We start from the raw sequence: 8,097 nt of genomic DNA on the forward strand, positions 1-8,097 counted from the left end.
AGTGACGAATTGTGCGCGGCCTCGACCTCTCTCTCCCAAACAAATTGAATTTTCACTCCCCAAATCTCGCTCCCGCCTCCAGCGTTCGATCGCCTCTGCCTATCCACCCACGTCTTCGTCGCCCCCCACTACTGGCCGCCGCCAAAAAGCCCACATTCTTGCCGGGGAGGATGATCCTACCTGCCGGGAGAGGGTGCGTGGCTGGTGCGCTCCACGCGGCGGATGTGGACCCCATGAAGGAACTGGTCGACAAGGACGTCGTCGCCGCTGATTCGCAGCCACAGCTGGTCCAACACAGCGCCAACAACGACGAATCGGTTATTGTCTGCAGATATTAACCCTAGAATTTGCCTTCTCGAGGTTAACCCTAGAAATTGCTCTCTTGTTATTCCTCACTATTTGTATAGACAATCATACTGTTCGCCTTTTTTTGATTAATCGTATGGTTATCAGTCCTAGGGTTTGCAAATTTAGATGAATGGATCACTTGTATTCCATTTTATGCCTGTTTTTCATATAACCAAAGTTTTAGGAAACCAATACAAAGAAAAAACAATCTATTACCTGCCTTTGATATAATGTACAATTTGCTGGCATGAGATTTTTTTTCTTCTAATACCAGATTGCACATTTGGAAGAATGGGAGAACTACCTATAGCTGAGGGAAGCTTTTAGAAAGAAAATCTTCAAGTGGCTCATGGCTGCAAAGATTGTGTACCGGCGTAATAGTCTCTATAAATGCCCGTTCTGCAGGAAAGAGAACAAGCATTCCAAAACCACAGCAATTGCAGCTTACAGAAAGAGGTGGCATCTTAAGGCAAAACCTGCTGAGTTGGCCAACAAATTGGGGAGGGTGAAGACCTAAAAGCATATAGTCAAGTTTGTTTTTTGCGTTCTATCGACACCAAATGTAAAAAAAATATGGGTCCACATGAACAAGTATCAATCTTTATCTCCTTCGACGGTCAGTCCCACATTGGCCAACATGAACAAGTGTTGATCTCATTGGACTTACATCCTGGCAAAATTCGGTGTCATTCTGAACCTGCTTCATGGGAGGCCTTTCGGGACGGGAAGGGTCCGTCTCGAAGCATGTTTTTGTTGACATCCTTGAAGTGGACCAACAACCTTGTACCAACATGACTAGCATCATTTCCAAGTTTCGTAGCTTTTTGACGTTGTAAGGATTATCTAGGGCTTTCGCATCGATAAATCATACTAATACATAAGTTTTTTTTCTGCGCCTATTTTTTTTCTACGCTCGAGGGTGGGCTGCCATGCATCGTGTCATTGGGCTGTGTAAAGAAGCCCACCTGTTGGACCGAGCGATGTCCGCCGCCGTTGCATGCACCCGAGCGAGCCTACGTTGCATGCGGTTGCATGCATGCATCCGGTTCAGCCTGCGTTGCATGCGTGCACATACGCGAAGGAGCACGCGGCGCAGAGCCGTCCCCGGTTAACCCGACCGACGGCACATAGGCCAGCACTTAAACTTCGCATTTTGATTCACACTACAGTTTCCCACGCGTGTACACTCCCGATGCCGTGGTGGGTGGAAAATTTGTTCACATTTGACCCCATTACTGCCACCGTTGCTATTTAAGCCACCTATCATGTTTCTCTTCCTCTCACACCCTTCATCCATCTCCCATACTCTCCCACCTGCATTTTGCGCCTGCCCTTCTTCTTCTTCACCACAAACAGCGCCAAGAACCAGCCCGCCACAGCCATGCAGTACACCGGGCCAACCTACCGCTTCCCCCCACTAGTAGAAAAACTGAAGGAAATATGCCCTAGAGACAATAATAAAGTTATTATTTATTTCCTTATATCATGATAAATGTTTATTATTCATGCTAGAATTGTATTAAACGGAAACATAATACATGTGTGAATACATAGACAAACAGAGTGTCACTAGTATGCCTCTACTTGACTAGCTCGTTAATCAAAGATGATTATGTTTCCTAACCATGAACAAAGAGTTGTTATTTGATTAATGGGATCAGATCATTAGGAGAATGATGTGATTGACATGACCCATTCCATTAGCTTAGCACCCGATCGTTTAGTATGTTGCTATTGCTTTCTTCATGACTTATACATGTTCCTATGACTATGAGATTATGGAACTCCCGTTTGCCGGAGGAACACTTTGTGTGCTACCAAACGTCACAACGTAACTGGGTGATTATAAAGGAGCTCTACAGGTGTCTCCAAAGGTACATGTTGGGTTGGCGTATTTCGAGATTAGGATTTGTCACTCCGATTGTCGGAGAGGTATCTCTGGGCCCTCTCGGTAATGCACATCATATAAGCCTTGCAAGCATTGCAACTAATGGGTTAGTTGCGAGATGATGTATTACGAAACGAGTAAAGAGACTTTCCGGTAACGAGATTGAACTAGGTATTGAGATACCGACGATCGAATATCGGGCAAGTAACATACCGATGACAAAGGGAACAACGTATGTTGTTATGCGGTCTGACCGATAAAGATCTTCGTAGAATATGTAGGAGCCAATATGGGCATCCAGGTCCCGCTATTGGTTATTGACCGGAGACGTATCTCGGTCATGTCTACATTGTTCTCGAACCCGTAGGGTCCGCACGCTTAAGGTTTCGATGATAGTTATATTATGAGTTTATACGTTTTGATGTTCCGAAGGTTGTTCGGAGTCCCGGATGAGATCACGGACATGACGAGGAGTCTCGAAATGGTCGAGACATAAAGATTGATATATTGGAAGCCTATGTTTGGATATCGGAAGTGTTCCGGGTGAAATCGGGATTTTACCGGAGTACCGGGAGGTTACCAGAACCCTCCCCCCGGGAGCTATATGGGCCTTAGTGGAAGAAGAGGAGAGGCGGCCAGGGCTGGGCCGCACGCCCCTCCCCCCTAGTCCGAATAGGACAAGGAGAGAGGGGGCCGGTGCCCCCTCCTTCTCTCTCTCTCTTTTCCACCTCGCGAATCCTATTCCAACTAGGATTGGGGGAGAAGTCCTACTCCCGGAGGGAGTAGGACTCCTCCTGGCGCGCCCTATGATGGCCGGCCGGCCACCCCCCTTGAACCTTTATATACGGAGGCAGGGGCACCCCAGAGACACACAAGTTGATCCACGTGATCATATTCTTAGCCGTGTGCGGCGCCCCCTTCCACCATAGTCCTCGATAATATTGTAGCAGTGCTTAGGCGAAGCCCTGCGACGGTAGTACATCAAGATTGTCACCACGCCGTCGTGCTGACGGAACTCTTCCCAGACACTTTGCTGGATCGGAGTCCGGGAATCATCATCGAGCTGAACGTGTGCTAGAACTCGGAGGTGCCGTAGTTTCGGTGCTTGATCGGTCGGGCCGTGGAGACGTACGACTACATCAACCAAACGCTTCTGTTGTCGATCTACAAGGGTACGTAGATCACACTCTCCCCTCTCGTTGCTATGCATCACCATGATCTTGCGTGTGCGTAGGAATTTTTTTGAAATTACTATGTTCCCCAACAGTGGCATCTGAGCCTAGGTTTTATGTGTTGATGTTATATGCACGAGTATAACACAAGTGAGTTGTGGGCGATATAAGTCATACTGCTTACCAGCATGTCATACTTTGGTTCGGCGGTATTGTTTGACGAAGCGTCCCGGACCGACATTACGCGTACGCTTACGCGAGACCGGTTCTCCCGACGTGCTTTGCACATAGGTGGCTTGCGGGTGACAGTTTCTCCAATTTTAGTTGAATTGAGTGTGGCTACGCCCGATCCTTGCGAAGGTTAAAACAGCACCAACTTGATAAAACTATCGTTGTGGTTTTGATGCGTAGGTAAGATTGGTTCTTGCTTAAGCCCGTAGCAGCCACGTAAAAACTTGCAACAACAAAGTAGAGGACGTCTAACTTGTTTTTGCAAGGCATGTTGGGATGTGATATGGTCAAGACATGATGCTAAATTTTATTGTATGAGATGATCATGTTTTGTAACCAAGTTATCGGCAACTGGCAGGAGCCATATGGTTGTCGCTTTATTGTATGCAATGCAATCGCGCTATAATGCTTTACTTTATCACTAAGCGGTAGTTATAGTCGTGGAAGCATAAGATTGGCGAGACGACAATGATACTACGATGGAAATCAAGGTGTCGCGCCGGTGACGATGGCGATCACGACGGTGCTTCGGAGATGGAGATCACAAGCACAAGATGATGATGGCCATATCATATCACTTATATTGATTGCATGTGATGTTTATCTTTTATGCATCTTATCTTGCTTTGATTGACGGTAGCATTATAAGTTGATCTTTCACTAAATTATCAAGAAGAACAGTATGCATCGTTGCAAAAGTTCTTCGTTCTGAGACACCACGTGATGATCGGGTGTGATAGGCTCTACATTCAAATACAGCGGGTGCAAAACAGTTGCACACGCGGAATACTCAGGTTATACTCGACGAGCCAAGCATATACAGATATGGCCTCGGAACATGGAGACCGAAAGGTCGAGCATGAATCATATAGTAGATATGATCAACATAGTGATGTTCACCAATGAAACTACTCCATCTCACGTGATGATCGGACATGGTTTAGTTAATTTGGATCACGTAATCACTTAGAGGATTAGAGGGATATCTATCTAAGTGGGAGTTCTTAAGTAATATGATTAATTGAACTTAAATTTATCATGAACTTAGTCCTGGTAGTATTAGCATATCTATGTTGTAGATCAATAGCTCACGTTGTTGCTTCCCTATGTTTGTTTTGATATGCTCCTAGAGAAAAACTATGTTGAAAGATGTTAGTAGCAATGATGCGGATTGGATCCGTAATATGAGGTTTATCCTCATTGCTGCATAGAAAAATTATGTCCTTGATGCACCGCTAGGTGACAGACCTATTGCAGGAGCAGATGCAGACGTTATGAACGTTTGGCTAGCTCAATATGATGACTACTTGATAGTTTAGTGCACCATCCTTAACGGCTTAGAATCGGGACTTCAAAGACGTTTTGAACGTCATGGACCATATGAGATGTTCCAGGAGTTGAAGTTAATATTTCAAGCAAATACCCGAGTTGAGAGATATGAAGTCTCCAACAAGTTCTATAGCTACAAGATGGAGGAGAATCGCTCAAGCAGTGAGCATGTACTCAGATTGTCTGGGTACTACAATCGCTTGAATCAAGTGGGAGTTAATCTTCTAGATAAGATAGTGATTGACAGAATTCTCTAGTCACCATCACCAAGTTAGTAGAACTTCGTGATGAACTATAGTATGCAAGGGATAACGGAAACGATTCCCAAGCTCTTCGTGATGCTAAAATCGACGAAGGTAGAAATCAAGAAAAACATCAAGTGTTGATGCTAGACAAGACCACTAGTTTCAAGAAAAAGGGCAAAAGGAAGAAGGGGAACTTCAAGAAAAACGGCAAGCAAGTTGCTGCTCAAGTGAAGAAACACAAGTCTGGTCCTAAGCCTGAGACTAAGTGCTTCTATTGCAAAGGGACTAGTCACTGGAAGCGGAACTACCCCAAGTATTTGGCAGATAAGAAGGATGGCAAAGTGAACAAAGGTATTTTGATATACAGATAATTGATGTGTATTTTACTAGTGTTCATAGAAACCCCTCGGTATTTGATACTGGTTCAGTTGCTAAGAGTAGTAACTCGAAACGGGAGTTGCAGAATGAACACAGACTAGTTAAGGGTGAAGTGACGATGTGTGTTGGAAGTGGTTCCAAGATTGATATGATCATCATCGCACACTCCCTATACTTTCAGGATTAATGTTGAACCTAAATAAGTGTTATTTGGTGTTTGCGTTGAGCATAAATATGATTTGATCATGTTTATTGCAATACGGTTATTCATTTAAGTTAGAGAACAATTGTTGTTCTGTTTACATGAATAAAACCTTCTATGGTCATACACACCAACGAAAATGGTTTGTTGGATCTTGATTGTAATGATACACATATTCATAATATTGAAGCCAAAAGATGCAAAGTTGATAATGATAGTGCAACTTATTTGTGGCACTGCCATTTAGGTCATATCAGTGTAAAGCGCATGAAGAAACTCCATACTGATGGACTTTTGGAACCACTTGATTGTGAATCACTTGGTACTTGCGAACCGTGCCTTATGGGCAAGATGACTAAAACACCGTTCTCCGGAACAATGGAGCAAGCAACAGATTTGTTGGAAATCATACATACTGATGTATGTGGTCTGATGAATATCAAGGCTTGCAGCGGGTATCATTATTTTCTGACCTTCACAGATGATTTGAGCAGATATGGGTATATCTACTTGATGAAACATAAGTCTGAAACATTTGAAAAGTTCAAAGAATTTAAGAGTGAAGTGGAAAATCATCGTGACAAGAAAATAAGGTTTCTACGATCTGATCGCGGAGACAAATATTTGAGTTACGAGTTTGGTCTTCAATTAAAACAATGTGGAATAGTTTCACAAATTTGTGCCACCTGGAACACCACAGGATAATGGTGTGTCCGAATGTCATAGTCGTACTTTATTAGATATAGTGCAAATCTATGATGTTTCTTACCGATTTACCACTATCGTTTTTGAGGTTATGCATTAAAGACAACTGCATTCACGTTAAAAAGGGGCACCATCTAAGTCCGTTGAGACGACACAATCTGAACTGTGGTTTGGCAAGAAACCAAAGTTGTCGTTTCTTAAAGTCTGGGGTTGTGATGCTTATATGAAAAAGTTTCATCCTGACAAGCTCAAGCCCAAATCGGAGAAATATGTCTTCATAGGATACCCAAAGGAGACTGTTGGGTACACCTTCTATCACAGATCCGAAGGCAAGACATTCGTTGCTGAGAATGGATACTTTCTAGAGAAGGAGTTTCTCTCGAAAGAAGTGAGTGGGAGGAAAGTAGAAAACTTGATAAGGTAATTGTACCATCTCCCTTATTGGAAAGTAGTTCATCACAGAAATCTGTTCTTGTGACTACTACACCAATTAGTGAGGAAGCTAATGATGATGATCATGTAACTTCAGATCAAGTTACTACCGAACCTTGTAGGTCAACCATAATAAGATCTGCACCAGGGTGGTACGGTAATCCTGTTTTGGAGGTTATGTTACTAGACCATGATGAACCTACGAACTATGAAGAAGCGATGGTGAGCCCAGATTCCGCGAAATGGCTTGAGGCCATGAAATCTGAGATGAGATCCATGTATGAGAACAAAGTATGGACTTTGATCGACTTGCCCGATGATCGACAAGTAAATGGATCTTCAAGAGGAAGACGGACGTTGATAGTAGTGTTACTATCCACAAAGCTAGACTTGTCGAAAAAGGTTTTTGACAAAGTTCAAAGTGTTGACTACGATGAGAGTTTCTCACTCGTATCTATGCTTACGTCTGTCCGAATCATGTTAGCAATTGCCACATTTTATGAAATCTGGCAAATGGATAAACAAAACTGCATTCCTTAATGGATTTATTAAAGAAGAGTTGTATATGATGCAACCAGAAGGTTTTGTCAATCCTAAAGGTGCTAACAAAATATGCAAGCTCCAGCAATCCATCTATGGACTGGTGCAAGCATCTCGGAGTTGGAATACACGCTTTGATAAGTTGATCAAAGCATATAGTTTTATACAGACTTACGGTAAAGCCTGTATTTGCAAGAAAGTGAGTGGGAGCACTACAGCATTTCTGATAAGTATATGTGAATGACATATTGTTGATCGGAAATAATGTAGAATTATTCTGCGAAGCATAAAGGAGTATTTGAAAGGAGTTTTTCAAAGAAAGACCTCGGTGAAGCTACTTACATATTGAGCATCAAGATCTATAGAGATAGATCAAAACGCTTGATAAGTTTTTTCAATGAGTACATACCTTGACAAGATTTTGAAGTAGTTCAAAATGGAACAGTCAAAGAAAGTGTTCTTGCCTGTGTTACAAGGTGTGAAATTGAGTAAGACTCAAAGCACGACCACGACAGAAGATAGAAAGAGAATGAAAGTCATTCCCTATGCCTCAGCCATAGGTTCTACAAAGTATGCCATGCTGTGTACCAGATCAATTGTATACCCTACACTGAGTTAAGCAAGGGA

Source organism: Triticum aestivum, chromosome 3A, assembly GCF_018294505.1.
Source record: "Triticum aestivum cultivar Chinese Spring chromosome 3A, IWGSC CS RefSeq v2.1, whole genome shotgun sequence".
Classification (NCBI taxonomy): Eukaryota; Viridiplantae; Streptophyta; class Magnoliopsida; order Poales; family Poaceae; genus Triticum; species Triticum aestivum.